Source organism: Tamandua tetradactyla, chromosome 5 (assembly GCF_023851605.1).
Source record: "Tamandua tetradactyla isolate mTamTet1 chromosome 5, mTamTet1.pri, whole genome shotgun sequence".
NCBI lineage: Eukaryota > Metazoa > Chordata > Mammalia > Pilosa > Myrmecophagidae > Tamandua > Tamandua tetradactyla.
This window is the reverse complement of record NC_135331.1, coordinates 22,624,590-22,643,636: the sequence shown is the minus strand read 5'-3', so window position 1 is coordinate 22,643,636 and position 19,047 is coordinate 22,624,590. Positions and strand designations below refer to the sequence as shown.

Sequence of the window (19,047 nt, the reverse complement as noted above, 5' to 3'; positions counted from 1 at the left end):
TCACACCACTGTGAGCTATGGCAACAACCCTTGTTGTTCAAAAAGAGGAGATGGGTAGATACATTCGAGTGTAATTAATGGAAAGAAAGGCCGTCAATGAGGGCTATGCTAGGATAAATGAGGCTAAGCATTGGAGGGAATGAACAGCAGTTAAAATGGTCTGTACCTGATCCTGGAGGCCAAAATGACTCCCGGTACCCAACCTCTATCCTCTTCATGAGATCTGGTTACTCCAACCTCCACATGTCCAGGTAACACCCATAAAAGACTGTGGTTTTACAGGATACAGGGAGTGTGGCCTCAGCCTGTTTCTTTGTGAAGCCTGACTATTGGCCGGCCACTGGGAGCCCCCGAGGTTGTGTTTTTTTGTTTTTTTTTAGAGAGAGTTCATGGTCTGGGAATCAAGCCCGGGTCTCCTTCATGAAAGGCTTCTGAGGTTTTTAAGCAGCAAAAAGACAAAAAAAAGAATGTGGAGGATATTTAATACATTGTAATACGTAGAGATGTCCTGGATGTACCATCAGATGTAAAAAGCAGGTCAGAAAACAACATGTCTTATTTTTATAAAATATACACACAAATGCAAATGTTATAACAGAATTTATCTCTGGGTAATAGAATTACATTTATGAGTAAATTTTCTTTTTACATTTCCGGTTTCGTATCTTCTGATTTTCCTGCAATGTAAATTCTATGGTTTGAAATCAGAAAAGTTTATTTTTTTAAGGGGGGAAGGAATTCCTTAAATTCAAGGGGTTATATGAAGACCTCAAGTCCAGTGTTGCCCTTTGATAGCTTCAGCAGAACCCCAGCTGGAAGAATTTCCAGATGATGTTCCTAGGCATATTTTTTTTTAATTTAAAAATGAATCTTGGCAGAAAAAAAAAATCTCATCCACATAAATCTCATTGCTGAGGTAATGAAGCTTGTAGCCACTTGGATGGTCTGCATAGGGTTGCATGGCAGCCCCAAAGACCCAACCTGGCTAGTTCACCTTCATATGGAGAGGGAATTATTGCCAATTAATAACAAAAAAGGCTTCAGCCGGTGGTCCTCAGCCTGGGGCAATTCTGCACACTCCCCACTCCTCCTAGAGACACTTGACGATGTCTGGAGACATTTTTAGTTGTCAAGACTAGAAAGGAGGGGAGTGTGAGGGTGGCTCAGTGGTAGCATTCTCACCTGGCCACGGGGGAGACCCGGGTTCGATTCCCATGCCCTTCCCAAACAAACAAACAAAGAAACCAACAAAAACAAACAAAATATTTAACAAATGGTGCTGCAATAACGGGAGACTCACATGGAAAAAGAATGAAATGTGACCCCACCATGCAGCACACACACACACACACACATACACACACACAATTCCAGTGCAAGACTAGAAGGGAGATACTGGCATGCAACAGTAGAGGCCAAGGAAGCCACTATACATCCCGCAATGCACAGAACAGCACCCCCCCCCCCAACCCAGCAAGAATTATCCAGCCCCAAATGTCAATAGTGCTGAGACTGGAGAAACCCTGGCTCAGATATCGAGCCCTTACTGGGCTTTACAGGCAGGATCTCATTTAAGCCTCACAACAATTCTAGGAGAAAGTTCTGTTAACAGCCCCATTTTACAGAAGAGGAAACCGAGGCTGCAGGAGGGGAAGAGACCTGAGATGACGTAGTTAGTAAACTGCAGAATCAGAAATCACACCACATTTCTGACCTCAGACCTGACACTCTTACCCCCCACCGTTACTGACTTATCGCTGTTTTTTAAAAAGCACAGAAATTTCCAGATACAAAGAAAAGCAGAAACGCAGATGGAATAAGTACCCAAGGCCCCACCACCCAGCTTCAGGAACTGCCCTCAGAGCCTCGAGGCCATCTCACTTCCCTGCGGAGTTGAGAATCCCTGATGATGCCAAGATGAATCACACCAGGCCTGTCTCTGGGACACACCAGTTCCTCCTTCAGGTGGTTTGGAACTTGTTTCCTTTTTCTTTACAGATGTTGATCACAGTCCCATCAGCTTTTCCCTTTCCCAGAGGAAGAGGTAGGCATAAGAATGTATCGTTTCTCCCCAAGCAAAGTGTAACCTCCTTTTCCGAGAGGCGAGAAATGGCTTTTCCCAGAGGAAAGCTGAGCTGGGAAAACATAAGCCCTGAAACTTATCTTCTTGCCTCTGAGTTCGTTAGTAGTAGAAGGAAATGATTTATAGTGTGGGTGCCAGGGCAGCTCTCCCTTCACGTCTTAAATTCTTATGGGAATAGGTGGCATTGTCTTTTATTTAAACAAATGCTCTCTGGTTTCCACTCTGTGCCAGGCTCAGCTCTGCTTGATCCTAGAATACAGTGTTATGCAAAACAGCGGATTTCTTTTAAACAAGATCAAACCTTCATGGTGGGAAGGGAGAAACCGGGCTTGTAACCCAGACAGAGTCTTCTGTCAATTCCTACCAACGTTAGAACTGAATCGCACATGCTGGGAAGGTGTGTGCGTGGACTTTGGGATAAGACAGCTCTGGGTTTTGAATGCCAGCTCTTCCACTAATTAGCTGTGTGACCCTGGGTAAGTTACACAACCCCTCTGAATCAGTTTCCTCTCCTATGAAGAAGTCAGTGTTGTTTGTCCAACGTGATTTGAGTTCCTACTCTGTGCCAATAAATGTTTGCTATTATTTTTATTACTACTCAAAACCTTGTCACTTTTCATATGTTCTTCACAATAACTCTGCCAGGGAGTCCGGTAGATTGTAAAAATGGTCAACCAATTATTTCCCTCCCTCTAGCCTCACCTGGTGGTTGTGCATTCCCATGATGATACTGGGCATGAGCACGGGATGAGAATTGGCCAATGACGCATTAGCAAATATGATGTATACACAGGCTCCAAAGTGATTGCACATGGAGCTTGCTATCTCTTGCTGCGCTTGGATCCCAGCTGCCGTGTGAAAAAAATCCAAGCTAGCCTGCTGGAAGATGAGAGTCCCAAGACCCAGCTGCACTTTTTTGTCATATTCCATGACCGCCAACCACCAGACAGGTGAGTGAGGGCTTGCAACCCAATAGTGGCTTCAGCCACTATGACCTTCCAGGTGACCACAGATATGAGAGCAAGCCCAGGGCTGAGCCAATGCCAAAATGGTGAGCTAAATAAATGTTTGAAATTTGAAGCCCCTACACTTTGGGTTGGTTTGTCACACAGCGATAGCTGACTGATCCATAGACCCTATGCACCCATTTTAGAGTTGAGCAAAACGAGGTTTGTCTGAGGCCACAGAGTCACCACTCAGCCTATTTCCCCTACGCCATGCATTGAGGCTCCTTCTGCTGTTTTCAGTCTCGTGAAGCAGAACTGAGCATTGGTGAGACAGCTGGTGGGGTGATGGCTGTCCTACAGTTTCTGCCTGGGGGTTCACTGGGCCTGTCATCAGCTGCTCAGAAGGTCTGTGGAGAAAGTGCATGGGGTGGACACTGCACATAGCAAGCAGAGGATGTAGCCTCTTCTAGAGCTCACCATTCCCTGGGAGACCCTCAAAGACTCAATAGGCTCCTTTACGTCCTTGCCACTGGCTCTGTCAGCCAGCAAGGGGGGCCGTGGATGTATGACCTTAATAGAAGATGTATGAATGAAAAAATTCATACATCTTGCCCAGTCTCCTTGGACGAGATGGCATAAGAATAGCTACAACACCCAGCAGCTCCCTTTACAGAGCATGTCTATGTGGCAGACCCTGGGTTAGACATGTGACATGCATTGCCTGATGTTATCCTCCCCCAAGCCCAGTCACATGGCTACAGAGCAGCAGAGTTAAAAATTAAGGACCCTGGCTGGGGGCTCAGACTGCCTAAGTTTAAATCTTGGTTTGTCATTTACCAGCTAGTGATCTAGTAAGTGATCTCTCTGTCACTTCCTCACCTCGTCTGGAAAATGAGGATATAATAGTAACTATTTCATGGGGCTGTTATGAAGGCTAAATGAGTTATTGAATGTAAAGCACTTAAAACAATGCCTGGCACACAGAGGGCACTCAGTACCTGCCAGCTATCATCATCAATACCATTTTACAGATGAGAAAACCAAGGCTTAAAGAGTACCCTGATCAAAAACTGAATTAATTAGAGCTGAATTTTAGATCCTGGTCTGCAGATTTGTAATAACTGTCCCAGTTTGAAAGTGTTGTGTACCCCAGAAAAGCCATGTCCTTTAATCTTGATTCAATAGTGTAGGGTGGAAACTCTTTTGATTAGCTTGTCTCCACACCGGTATGGCACTCCCGGTTGTGACTGTCACCCTTTGATGAGATTATCTCCAGGAGGATGTGGTATGCCCAGTTGTGAGTGTGGCCTGTTGGTGAGATGGAGATATGGCCCTGCCCGTTCAGGATGGGTCTGGATTCGTTTACCGGAGTCCTTTAAAAGAGGAAACATTTTGGAGAAAGCTCAGAGCTGATGCGGATGTTAAGAGAACAGTTGCTGGGTGGGCCATGGTGGCTCAGTGGCAGAGTTCTCGCCTGCCGTGCCAGAGACCCGGGTTCAATTCCCGGTGCCTGCCCATGTCAAAAAAAAAAAAAAAAGAGAGAGAGAGAGAGAGAGCACAGTTGCTTCAGAGCTGACAGAGACATGGATGTTTGGAGATGCCTGGAGTGCCAGCAGAGAGAGCAGATGCCTAGACACAGGTGGAGCCCTTCAGACGTCACCATGTGCCTTCCCATGAGATGCTAAGCAAGCCAGAACCCAGAGTTGTGTCCCAGAGAAACTAAGTAAAGCCTCACAGGTGCTTAGAGAGGCAGAAGCTGGAAGCAACAGAATCCAAAACAACAACCAGCAGATGCCAACCACATGCCTTCCCAGATCAGCCTTCCTTGAGCCAAGGTATTTTTCTCTGGATGCCTTACTTAAAACATAGCTATGGCCTTAGAACTGTAAACTTGTAACTTATTAAATTCCCTTTTTAAAAGCCGCAAAACTAATAGAACCACCATTGCTCCTGGAACTTCCCGGACTATCTGTCCACCCCCCAGGGCCTGGCCTCTGCAGGCCAGACTTCCTGCCCCTAAGTCACATACAGACTTGTTCAAGATCCAGCTGCAGCTCTTCCCTGTCGGTGGCCCGAGGTGCTCTCTGAAAACGGCTCGCTGTTGACTTGACTCAGAAAAATCATGCAAATCAAGAGGCTCAACTCTTCATGTTTACTTTAAGATCACTTGAGAAACTGGCCAGGCCATCAAGGGTTTGCATATTTGAAAAGCCACCAAGTATCTGCAAGATGTCACTTTACAGAAGCAATGGGTGCCATTCCATAATTAGAACGGCGGCTTTGGCAGGTGTGCCCAGGCCAAGCGGTGGGGCTGGATGCAGGATCAGCGGCCCAAAGAAAAGCGCTGGATTTTTGTTGCACATGCTTACAAATGCAGCGAGTAATGCTGAACTTAAGGATTTAGATGTCGATTCTCTGGCCATTGAGCACATCTAGGAGAACAAAATCCCTAAGATGCTGCAGGCTTTACAGAGCTCATGGTCGGATTAACCTCCAGATGTGAGAAAACCTTGCCACATGGAGGGATCCTTCCTGAAAAAGAACAAATCGTTCCTAAACCAGAAGTTGGCACAGAAGAAAAAGGTATCCCAGAAGAAACTGAAGAAGCAAAAACTTATGGCTCGGGCATAAATTCGTGATAAATGCAAATTAAAGTTGTTGTTGTTTTATAAAAGGCCTTAGCTGAACAAATAGATTGCAGATGATTTCTCAGAAATTGTACCCAAGTCTCAAAACCCATAGTAAAGACTCTGCTATAGTGTTTATCGTACTGTATTGCAATTGCAATTACTTTTGGGGATCATATTCCCCATTGATAGAAAACTGTGACCAAGTACTGCAAGTCTCTGTCCAGGTACATTTGGTTAGATTCATGCTACAGATGAGGAAACTGAACCTGACAATGGGTGATAGCAATGGAGGCAGAACTTTATGAAAGTGATTAACACCACTGAATTGTATATCTGAAAATGGATAAAATGGGAACATTTAGGTTGTATATAAGTTAGCAGGGGAAAGAAAAGCCCACAGCCCTGTGCAATACAAAGAGTAAAACTAATGTAAATATGGGGTACAGTTAGTATAATTGTAATAATATGGTTACATCGACTGTAACAAAGCTATCACACTAAGGCAAAATGTTAATAATAGGGAAAACTGTGGGTAAGAGGCAGGTATAGGGAATGCTCTAACTTAAAAAATAAAAAACAGCCTCAGAGTGGTGAAGTCATTTGAACGAGGGCACTTACTGGGATTCAAATGGCAGTCTGATTGGTTCTGTGACTTGGGATCATTTCAAGGCATGCTGGGACATCTCCCTGCTAACAATAAAAAACCCAGTAGTTGTTAAGCATGTGCAATGCCCTAGGCGCCATACTAACCATTTCAGATGATATCACATTTAATTCTCAAAACATCATTATGAGACCAATGCAGTTATTACCCTCTCTTTTACGAGAGGAAACTAAGGCTCAGAGACATCCAGAAACTTATCCAAGGTCACACAGCTTGTGGATGGTAGAGTTGGGATTTGAACCTCATACAAACTTCAACCTCCGTGGTCTTTTTTTTTTTACTATGTTTACTGTATTTTGTTGCATCTGCAAAAAGCCTCAAGCACAAAGACACTATGACTTTCACATAGTGTTTTCCCAAAGCTCAACAGTATCTGGGAGGCTAAAAAACTATTTAATGACTATATTCATGATTGAATGAATGAAACCCTAGCTATTTCCCCAAGTGTACATTCAGGTGCCCTGGGCTTGTGAATCATGTGGGGGGATCTTTTAACTATATGAGCCAGAGAAATAGAAGTTGACTTTCTCACCGTGACCCTTATTCCAGTTATATGGCCTCTGATGAATTACTTCTTCATAAGCCAGATGTTCTGGCTTATATTCCTTATTGAGGTTTTGAGAATCAAATGAAAGAAAGGAGCAATGAACTTAAAACAGGCTTTTTTTTTTTTTTCCTGCCCAGTTTGGGTCTATTACATGGCTTAGCTGTGAACATCCCACCCTGGAAGTGCTCATGGCCACAAATTTAAAAACTTCCTTCATTTGGACACAGCATGAAAAGGGAAGGTGATTAAGCCTGGAGCTTTCCAAACACACCCACAACCTCAGAGCTGACAGGAAGCCCTATCAGGAAGTCAAGTGAGATCACGTAGGCCAGTTACGTGTCAAAACAAGAACTGACAGTCTGGCGATATGAAAAAGGGGAAAAAAAAATGCATTCTTCAGCATGAGTCTCTTTTAAAAGCATTCTTGTCATTGACCCACTTACTTACATTTGGTATAGATTGCCGTGAAACAGGTCCCCCAAAACAGTATCGTTCTAAAACGGCAAATTCATTTGTATTAGTCAGGGTTCTCTAGGGAAACAGCTGGCAGGAGACATCTGTAAATATTGTGGGATTTTATGAAGTTGTCTCTTACAACCATGGGGGTGCACAAGTCCAAATTCTCTAGGACAGGCTGAAAGCTGGGAACTCGTATGAAAGTTTATGATGAATTCCCCAGGAGAAGCTGGCTGGCTAAAGTAAAGATGAAAATTCTCTCTTCTGACTGTTGAAGTCATCACTTCTCCTTTCACAGACTTTAACTGATCGGATGAAATATCCCTCATTGCTGAAGGAAAAGTCCTCAGTTGATTGTAGATGCAATCAGCCATAGATGCAATCAACTTACTAAAGATTTAATTCCAGGAAATGTCCTCACAGTAACAGTTAGGCCAGGGCTTGCTTGATCAGACAACTGAGTGCCATTCCCCTGGCCAAGTTGACACATGAGCTAACCATCTCATCATTTATCATCTCTAATGGTTCCTATAGGTCAGGAATTTTGGAGCAACCTAGCTGGGTGGTGCTGGGTAGTTTTGGCTTTAGGGCTTCTCACGAGGTTGCAGTCAGATGAAAGCTGGGGCTGCACCATCTAAAAGCTGGACTGAGACTTCCACAACTACCCCAACATGGTTCATTCGCAAGGTTGACTAGTGAGTGCTGGCTATTGAGGGGGTGCTCAGTTCCACTTCGGGTGGACCCATCCATAGGCTCTTCAAGTGTCCTCATGCCATGGTGACTGGCCTCCCCGGATTCAAACATTCAAGAGATCAAGGCAGAAGCGGTAATGCTCTTTATGACCTGGCCTTGAAACGACCTTGCTATGACACATGGCAATGTCTGCCATATTCTACTGTCCACTCTGGCCAGCCCTGATTCAGTATGGAAGGGGACTGCGCAAGAGTGTGGATTCCAGGAGGTGGGAATTGTGGAGTATCTTGGAGGAATGATGGCATTTCTGAGACTCTGGCTATTCTAGTTTGCTAGCTGCTGGAATGCAATATACCAGAAACAGAGTGGCTTTTAACAAGGGGAATTTAATGAGTTACTAGTTTATAGTTCTAAGGCCAAGAAAATGTCCCAATTAAAACAAGTCAATAGACATGTCCAATTTAAAGCATCCGGGAAAAGATACCTTGGTTCAAGAAGGCAGATGAAGTTCAGGGTTTCTCTCTCAGCTGGAAGGGCACATGGCGAACATGGCAGCGTCTGCTGGCTTTCACGTGGCTCTACCAAAAGGGACTCTCTCCAAAATGTTTCCTCTTTTAAAGGATTCCAGCAAGCAACTCCACCTTCAGTGGGTGGAGACACACCTCCATGGAAAGCATCTAATCAAACGTTACCACCCACAATTGGGTGGGTCACATCTTCATGGAAACAATCAAAATGCTCCCACCCAGCAATATTGAATGAGGATCAAAGGGCATGGCTTTTCTGGGGTCCACCACAGATTCAGACCAGCACAGTGGCCTAAGGAAAGATGAAGACGCTCCAAAAGCTTTAGGCACAAAGATGTTTATCACAGTATTATTTGTAATAGCAAAAAAAAAAATATTGGAAGCAACCTATATGTCCAGCTATATGAGACTAAGCCAATCCCAGCATAGGAACACAGTGGAACAGTGATGGTATATAGCAGATGCCCAGAGAAAGGCCTAGAAAGACACATACCACCCTTTTAGCAATGGTTATATCCAGGGAGGAACATACGAAGAGCAAATGTGCTGGAATGCACTCCAGAAAACCCATGTTCTTTTCCTGATCCAATCTCGTGGGGGCAGACCTATTGTTTAGGATGGACGTCTTTTGATTTGATTGTTTCCATGGTGTGGCCTTTTGATTAGATGAAGATGTGGTTCCACTCATTCAAAGTGGGTCTTGATGAGTTTACTGCAGTCCTTCAAAAGCGGAAACATTTTGAAGTTGCTTCAAAGCTGACAGAGATACAGAGGTCTGGAGATGCAGAAGCCCCAGGAGATGCCAGGAGCTGAAAGAGTCGACAGGAACCACAGCCCAGCAGACGTTGGCATGTGCCTTCCCATGACATGCTAAGCAAGCCAGAAAAGCCAGAACTGGAAATGGAGTTTGCCCTGCAGGTTTCTGGAACCGTTTGGGTCCAGTGACCCCTATGTCCCTTCCAATTTCTCCCTATGGCAATGGGAGTGTTTATCCTGTGACTGTCCCTCTTTTGTATTTTGGCAGCACACAACTCATTCTGAGTTTTACAGGTCCAGAACAAGAGGAGAAATTTGCCTGAGGACAGACCATGGCTGTAACTGATTTTGATGAGATTTTGTACTGTTTCTGACTTCGTATTGCATTTGTATTGTTACTGAAATAGTTTAAGGTTTTGTGATATCGTGATGGAATGAATGCATTTTGCATCTGAGCAAAAAGAATGCCCTTTGGGGGTCCAGAGGATGGAATGTGCTGGTTTGAGACTGTCATGTGCCCCAGAAAAGCCATGGTCTTTCTCCTAATCCAATCGTGTGGAGACAGACCAATCGTTTAGGATGGGACCTTTGGATTAAGTGGTTTCCAAATGGCCTGTCCATTCAAGGTGGGTCATAATCTGCTTACTGGAGTCCTTGAAGAGGGAACCATTTTGGAAAAAGCTTGGAGCCAACAGAGGCAGAGACTTTTGGAGATGCAGAAAGAAAAGCCCCCAGGGAAGCTGTTTGAAACCAGAAGCTAAAGGTCCAGCTAGGTGACTTCCCAGCTGACAGAAGTGTTACGGATGCCATTGGCTTTTCTTGAGTCAAGTTATCTTTCTCTGGATGCCTTAGTTTGGACATTTATATGGCCTTAGAACTCTAAATCTGTAACTTAATAAACCCCCTTTATAAAAGCCAACCCATTTGTGGTATGCTGCCTTTCTGGCAGCTTTAGCAGACTAAAACAAGAGCCAAGTCACAGGATCAAAGGAAGGAAGGAAAGCAGTAGGCTCTTCATTTATAAATCCATCTAGCTGGGATTGCTTTCTCCTCAATCCCCCCCTCACCACCACCACCTCAGAAAATGGAAGCCGAGCGTTTGGGTTTCTGAGTACACATATGGGTGAAATAAATTTTTAACCAGGCTGTCTTTTTAACAGGCTTAGCAGCCAGCTACCTAGTTTGATTCCAAGTTACAAGGCCCCCTGGCTACATTGCAGAGATCTGCTCTCATCCACCCTTTTTAATCTTAACCATCACTGATTAGGACACTGAGGGTCCTCGAAAGTGCCCAGGGCAAGGAAAGGCCATGGGGGTAGGGTATCTTTTTTCCCCTGTGGATTAGAAACAGACCTTCACTCCAGCCCCCTTCCCCTCCACTAGTACAGTGGGAAATGACCAGCCATTCTCTTGACCCCAAACACATTAATTATCCAGGAACTGCAAAGAAAATGAGACCCTTTCTGGAAGAAATCTATGACTCCATCTGTCCCTAGTTCCCTAAGGCTCCCGTCTCTCAAAAAGCTTTTTCAGGTTGCAAATGCCAGGTTTCTTTAAGCCAGATTGCTGCAATATCCCTGCAGGTCAAGCCAGGTCCTTTCCCAGGTCCTGAGACAATGACATCCTTAAGGGAGAAGAGGCTAATCAGGTGTAAGGATGGGATGCTAATTCCTCCCCCACCTCCACCAAGCAAGTCACATGTGACAGAGAAAGACAGCAAGGCGTTCTGTTATGATTTTACACTGATTAAGCAGTTTGGCAAATGCACACAGGCTTTGGAGACAAACAGACCCTGTCTTGACTTCGTCCTTTGCCAAAAATTTTCTGGGTGATCACAAGTAAGTCACTCCACTTCTCTGGGCCTGCATTTCCTTGCCTTAAAAAGGGGAGCGTAACTGGGCTGACCTCTTATGAAAAGTGCCTGGCACTCAATAAGAGCATAATAATTGGCTGCCAGAATTATATTACTGCAAATGCACAAAAGGCCATATTCGGGAACAAGATGATAGCAGCATGCTCCAGCTGTAAATTTGGAAATAGCCACAGTAACAGGAGCAGCGTCTCATGCTGTTTAGTTTAGTTTAGTTTTTTTTCCCCCCCTGTCTAAGCTATTCCCATTTGGGAATTAATGGTGCATTTCATCACATTGCGGTTTGTTCATCCAGGAAGGAGAGACAGTTGGGGGGATGCACCCTGGAGTGAATGAGTGGGAAGCTATATTCAAGACAAACCCTGCTGGTCTAGATGGAGCTTTGTGCAGATTAGAAAAATGATGCCCATGGCCATGGGCAAATTGCTGAATCACTCTGAGCCTCAGTTTCTTCATCCCTGAAATGGAGACAAATAAGAAGACAGATCAGCTTTGCTCTGGTGTTGAGAACAGCAGCTATAAGAACCGGTGTCGACTGTCAAGCATGCTACAAGCAGCATTTTTGGAGCATCACTTAATTACACCAGCTCCTCCCCTTAGTCTTCAACCTCCCCTCTCTATTTCCCATCAGACTGTGAACAGGCTCAAGTTGTTCCCATCTCAAGGAAAAAAATTCCTTCCCCCTACTCCCCATCTCCCTTCAGTAGCAGCCTCCATCCTCTTCCCAGGCAAACTGTTCAAGAGCTGTAGCCACTGGGTATCTCCTCTTCTTCACTTCAGGTTCCCCTGGCCTCCTGTGTGCTGGCGTCTTTCTCCTCCACGTCCTGAAACTTCTCTTTCTGCAGTTGCCAACAACCTCCTAAGGCCTGGACCCAGGGCTCCCTCTTCTGGTTTGCAGGCCCGCCCCCATGGTCCTACACTTTCCTCCTGTCTTGCTCCCTCTCCTCTGGCCACTTCTCAAATGCTGGCATCCTCAGGCCTCCTTCTTTGCCCCTTTCTTCTTGCACTTGACATTCTCTCTTGGGTGAATCCATCCATTCCCAGATCTCTGCCCAGCCCACATCTCTCTGCTGGTTCCAGGCCCCAACATCCAATGGTGTCCTGGAAATCTCCATGTGGCTGTTCCTCACGCACTTGAGACATGAGCCCGGCCTCTTCCCCCACTCCCAAACTGCCTCCCTCATTGTTCCCTTCTCAGGCACTGGTCCACCTTTCCACTCACTGCCCAAGCCAGAACTGAAGTACCAACCCTGACTCTTCCAGCCGGTTCCCAAGGCCTATCACTTGAACCTCCTGAAGTCCTGCTGAAATCATCCTCTTATCTCCATCCCTACCATCTCCACTCGAATCCAGGCCATTCATCCATTCCATGGGCATTTTATTGAGCACTTACTGTCTTCCAGGTACCATGCTAGGCACTGGCCACTGACATCTCTCACTGGGTCCTGGAACTCTAGCTTTACTCATCTCCCTCTCCACAAAACATTTTCCACCCAGCACTTGTGTACTCTCTCTGGCCCAGTGTTATCCAAAGAACTATCTGCAATTATGGAAATGTTGTCTGTCTTTACAGTCCAATATGGTAGCCCCATGTGGCTACTGAGCATTCAAAATGTGGTGAGTGTAACTGAGCCACTGAGTTTTTCAATTAATTTTATTTTCATTCACTTAATTTAAATGCACCCTGTAGCTAGAGGCTACCATATTGGACAGTGCAAATCTGTAGGGAAAAGTCGACCACGTCCTTCTACAGTTAGCAGTCTCTCCATGGCTCCCAGTGCTCTCAGGATGAAGTGTACAGTTCTGACAATGGCTCCCAAGTCCCTGCCCACCACCCCGGCCCCAGATGCTACCTGCTATACTGGTTACTTCGGGTTTGTGGAAGCCATTAGCACTGGCCCTCACCCGTGAGCCTTTGCGCCAACTGTGCTCTCCGACTCCCTCACTCTTTCCCACCTCCAACTCCTCACACAACCCCCACCTCTCCACCTCACTCTTTGACACCCAAATCAGCGGTCCCTGTTAGACTTCCAAGGGGAGTCCCCTCCACTTTGTTTGGAAAGCTTTGGGTCATGGGGTCCACACAGGCTGCCCCGCACCGATGCTCCCCAGTTCTCAAGATAATACAAGAAGGTGGCCGCAGGGAGCTATAGCGAGGACCCCTGAGAATCCAGCCTTTTGAAATTTAAGGAAGTAATTTGGGGAGGCAGCACTTTTAGTGGAAAGAGCAGGGGGCTTTGACCGAGGACAGGCTGGGTGGTTCGAAACTCCATTTGTGCAACTCTCATCCACTCACTATAGGACCCTCAGTTTTCACATTAACAAAATGGGGATAACAGCACCTCTCTGGGAATGCTATTGTGATAATCAGATATTATAAACACCAGAAGAAGCTCTGTAGCTAGTTTCCGTGGGGGCGGGGAGGGTGGGGGTTAGGAATGGAGGACATACTCTAATTTTAATACTACAAGTGGCACGCTCCTCCCACAAAATTGAAGTCTTATGTTTGAGTTTAGGGATGGAAGATCGAGAAGGAATATCCTGGTGGCAGAGATAAGGAAACTGGGGGTCAGAGTGGGCCAGGAGTTGCCGGAAGTCCCTCAGCAAGTGGGCAGCAGTACTGAGAATATGGAGCCCCGGGAAAATAACTGTGCCTGGAATGTGTGGGTCCAATAGAGGGGAGGGAGGGACTCCCAAAGGTGCTCACCTTTTTGGGTGGGGGCGAGTTCTGCCTTCTTCAGGTCAGAGCTTGGAACTGGCCTGGCCAGCCCTCCCTTGGGGAATCTGAGGCTGAGACGCCTCCCTCTGGGGGATTGCGCAGCAGACTGTGCACCTGGAGGCCACAGGACCAGGCATCGAGGGGCAGCCGCAGGGCTTGGAGGGGGTCGACGACTGCTGGGGCCCCGGCTGCCTGGTGCGGGGGGGGGTGGGGGGGTGGGGAGAGCAGGCTGAGATTGCATCAGGACCCCTACCCCCTGGCCCGCCCTGGTCCCAGGGGCCTCAGAAGCTACCCCAGGCCCCACCTGCCACCCCCAAGATCAGAATGCACGCCTGGGAGCCTTCCCTGACCTGGGGGGTTGGAATGAGGGTGACTAGGCTCCCCACTCCTGCACTTTGGGAGTTTCTAATGACCCCCAAGCCCAGACACTGCTGCTTTTATGCAGGCAGCACCCAAGGTGGGGAGAGGCAGAGAACTCACTCCACCACGGAGCCTGCAGTGGGTCCCTGGATTGGCTACGGCCTCTTCCTACATTGAAGGAGCAGCGATGGGGCTGGGACTTCCCGTCTCTGCCTGAGCCTGTTTCTTTATCTGTAGAATGGGGCTGATGATACACCGCTCTCAGGGCATCTCCAAGATTTAAAGAGAAAGCAAGCCATGTCCTTATCACACAGTGGGCCCTCAGCGACTGGGGCAGTGACTACTGATGTTCTCCACTCTCCCCGCCTCAACTCTGTCTCCCCAAAAGGGAGACTTCCTGGCCCTGGTCTCCCCAGAAACCCAGCCCTGCAGGCTGTGTTTGGGGTTAATCAAGGAGAATCGCTAAGGCTACAGATGGGACTGGCAAGAAAAGGATTCTCAGAACTTGGACAAATCGCTGCTCCTCTCTGGGCCTGTTTCCCTATCTGTGGAAGGCAAAAACTCTGATGGACTTTTTTTTTTTCCCTTAAAACCTTTTTTTTTAATTAAAAAAATTTTTTTAAAACATAACCACATACAAACATAAACATTCTTACCATATGATCATTCCATTCTTGGTATATAATCAGTAACTCACAACATCATCACATAGTTGTATATTCATTATCATGATCATTTCTGAGAACACTTGCATCAATTCAGAAAAAGAAATGAAAAGAAAATAGAAAAAACTCATACGTACCCTACCCCTTACCCCTCCCTCTCATCGACTGCTAGTATTTCCATCTACCCAATATATTCTAACCTTTGTTTCCCCTATTTTTTTCTATATCTCTTACCCCTCCTTTTCATTGATCACTAGCATTTCAATCTACTAAACTTAACATTTGTTCCCCCTATTATTTATTTTTATTCCATATGTTCTACTCGTCTGTTGACAAGATAGATAAAAGGAGCATCAGACACAAACACAAGGTTTTCACAATCACACAGTCACATTGTGAGAGCTATATCATTATACAATCATCCTCAAGAAACATGGCTACTGGAACACAGCTCTACATTTTCAGGCAGTTCCCTCCAGCCTCTCCATTACATCTTGGATAACAACGTGATATCTACTTAATGTGTAAGAATAACCTCCAGGATAACCTCTCGACTCTGTTTGGAATCTCTCAGCCATTGCCACTTTGTCTCATTTCACTCTTCCCCCTTTTGGCGGAGAAGGTTTTCTCAATCCCTTGGTACTGAGTCCCAGCTCATTCTAGGATTTCTGCCCCACGTTGCCAGGAAGGTTCACACCCTTGGGCGTCATGTCCCACGTAGACGGGAGAGGGCAGTGATTTTGCTTATTGTGTTGGCTGGAGAGAGAGGCCACATCTGATGGACTTTTATAGAGTACCTACTTACTATTTGCTGTACTCGGCCTGCTTCCCAGCAACCCTGGGAGACCCATAGTGTTACGAAGGAAAGGGCGACTCAGAGAGGTGGAGTTCTGTGCCCATAGTTACACAGCCAGAAGTGGCGGCGGTGGGACTGAACCCAGCAGTTGGGTTATTCTGTCTGAGGAACTGGTGCCCTTGGGACGTCGGGCTAACTTTGGAGGGGCTTCCACTCCCCTGCTCTGACCTTTCCCGCCTCCTTTCCAGTCCTTAGTGGGGACCCTTCCCAGGTGGGGCAGCTGCCACTCCCCCTGCACCAAGGCAGCGACAGGGCTGCTGTGGCTGCTCTCCACTCCTAGCTGGGAACTGAGTTGGGAAAAAACTTTCCCTGGTGGGTGAGAATCTGCCTGGGGCGAGGAGGGTGTTCTGGGAACCTGTTCTGACTTTCCAGCCTGCAGCCAAACAGTCGCAGAAATGGAGATTCAGTTCCTTGAGCTATCTGTACACCTACTGTGTGCCTGGGGTCAGGTGGAGGAAGTGGGAGAAATGCCTGCCCTGAAAGAGCTCACCCCAAAACCATAGAAGTCTGTGTGTAAAGAGAATTTACTATGGGGCGGTCTCGTCTAATCCTCACCACAACCGAGTAATGACAGCTATTAAAATTCAAGAGATATATCTTGGAAAGTGGGATCCAGGGATGAGAAATGATTTGCCTTTGGTCACACAGTCAGTGCTGGAGCTGAGACTTGAACACAAGCAGCCTGACTTTGGGGCCCGAATTTCCTCTCTTTCGTGCTGTTTACTAATCACCTGCTATGTGTCAGACATTGTAGGTCATCTCCAATCCTCCCCACAGACCGTACCCTTCTTCTACAGAGAGGGGAAACAGAGGCTCAGAGAGATTAGGTAACTGGCCCAAGGTCACACAGCCAGGAAGTGGCAGAGGAAAGACTTAGACTCAGGTCTGCCTGCCTCCTCCAAACCTTTAAAGGACCAAGAGGGGAAAAGTGACCAGTCCTATCATTCATTCATTTCTTCCTTCCTTCATTTATTCATTCATTCATCCATCCATCCACTCATTCAATAAATATTTATTGTGCATCTACTATGGCAGGCAGAGGACATAACACAATAAACCTGACCTTGCCTCCACCTTTACGGGGCTCACAGACCTGGCTACACCCATGAGGTAATCAGACTGAAGAGCCACCTCTTCCAGGTTAGTGGAAGGGAGTAGGTCAGGGAAGTCTTCCTGGAAGAGGTGGGTCTGGAATTCTCTCTACCTTCCAGCTGGACAACCTGGACAAATTAGTTACCTTCTCTGGGACTCTCTCTGAAAAATGATGACGACAATACCCGCCTTGTCCAATGCGGCTGATGAAATGCCAGCTCATATTACTCATTTTATGATCCTAACCAGGCCCCCACCGCAGGGCAGTGAGAGTGGGCAGGGAGGGAAGAGGTGTGATGTCACAGAACTCCAGGCCCAAGAGAGGACAGGAAGGGAGTGCCTTGACCTTCACAGCCCAGGAAGAAGAACAAAGCAGTGAGAAGAATCCCCAAAGGCCACGCAGGGTGTGGCTGCAGTGGGTCGAGGGCCAGCTCTGTGACCTCATATCAGCCCCTTGGGGCCTCCAGTGGGAATGAGGTCAGGGCTGGGCTGAGGATGGCCTGAGGAGAGGAAGGGACCAGAGGAGGTACAGAAGAAATGAGCAGCAGAAAGGAGGAGGATGCTGGGCTCAGAGCTTTGACACTGGGCGCACCTGGATTCAAATTCCTATCGGACCCCGATTATGTGACCTGAGAAGCTGACAATCCCTCTCTTAACCCCAGTTTGTTCTTGTAGTACACCAAGTTATGAATACCTACGTTGCCAACTTGTTGGATGAAATTGGATCGTTTTGACAATTATTTTATTTAACAAACACATGTATAGCCCTTGCCAGGTACTGGGACTCTTTAAGCACTTTATAAATTAGTGTTATGTGGCACCCCTGCCACTGTACCTGGGTCGTATCACAAGTGCAGCTACTGTCTCTCCTTTACATCACAGTGATTTTGTTACAGTGGGTGCATTTTAACATGCAATTAGGAAAACCAACCATCGCCACCAGGAAAGCAAATGCCATTTGGGGAGCAGGCTGGGCAGCAGGCTAGCTCCGTGAGCGTGGCTGGGAGTCAGACCAGGGCAAGAAGAAACGGGAGTGCCCAAGTCCTGCCAGGGCTGTGCTCTTGGGATCTTGTCTCCAGGAAGAAAATGGAGAATTAGGAACTTCCCTGTGGGAAACCTTCCTGTGGGAAGGCCAACTTGCCCCCAGATAGCGTGTGTGTCTGTGTGTGCGTGCGTGTGTTTTGGAGGTGGGGTCTGGTCAGGTTTCCCAGATCACTCTCTGGCTCTAGGATTTGCTTGTCTCAAGCCCAGCCTCCCGGTGCCTGGCCACTCAGGCCACGCCCACCCAGATCCCGCCCATCTAGGTCCCGCCCACCAGACCACGCCCATCTAGGTCGCGCCGGGCCCTGGCCCCGCCCATCCACGCCCGGCTCACCCAGACCCCACTGCCAGCCATCCTCTGTTGTGGCAGATGTTTGGCTTTGCCATGGCAACGCCAGAACAAGACGTACCTCTGGATGGCAGCAGGAACAAGCCCACGCTCACAGGCCGCCCATGCCGTTCCCGTCCCCGAGGGCTTGCTGGGAAGAGCTGTTCAGGCCCAGGTCGGGGACAAATGGTGTTTGTCTCGCGGAGAGGCAGACCCGATGTCCTATTCTGTGGGGTCAGTGCCACGGGGAGAAGACACACGTGCAAATCCCAGCTGAGCTCCTTCTCAAACGAGCTTGCCTTTGTTTCGCTCTGCTTGTTGAGAGAGATACTGAGGAGGCAGGGCCCGGAGGAGGAGCTGTCAGCCGAGGGTCTGGTCTGTAGGTCGCTGACCTGTGTCTTCCCCCCTCTGACAGTGGTCATGCATTGAGGGGTTTCTGCTGCGACCTGCGCTAAATACTTTATAGAACCAAAAATATCAAAATTAGGGGGTATTTGCTCTGTGGTAATTACGAAGTGCTCAAATTCGTAACACCACTAAGAGGTGACTCCTGTTTTTCAAATGAGGAAACTGAGACACAGAGGAATTAAGTCACTTGCCCAAGGCCATAGGGAGCTGGGATTGGGACTCAGGGCGGTCTCGGCCCAAAGACCTTGCTTGGAACCGTGGCACTGCCTGGACTAGCTGCAGGATTTGCAGGGCTCAGTGCAAAATGAAAAGGCGGAGTCCTTGTTATAAAAATTATTTAAGAATTTCAAGACGTAACATATAGTGGGTAGACAGAAATACTAGTGGTCAGTGAGAGGGAGGGGT

At 47.2% G+C, this 19,047-nt stretch overlaps 1 long non-coding RNA gene across 1 annotated transcript; it reads right to left on the bottom strand.

Moving 5' to 3' along the window:
- Positions 1 to 5,170: 5,170 nt before the first annotated feature.
- On the bottom strand, positions 5,171 to 17,274 carry LOC143683779 (uncharacterized). Its single transcript, XR_013175647.1, has 3 exons — positions 17,011 to 17,274; positions 6,279 to 6,350; positions 5,171 to 5,562 (listed from the first exon to the last, which is right to left on the bottom strand). It is a non-coding gene; the product is annotated as an uncharacterized LOC143683779 (long non-coding RNA).
- Positions 17,275 to 19,047: the final 1,773 nt, after the last annotated feature.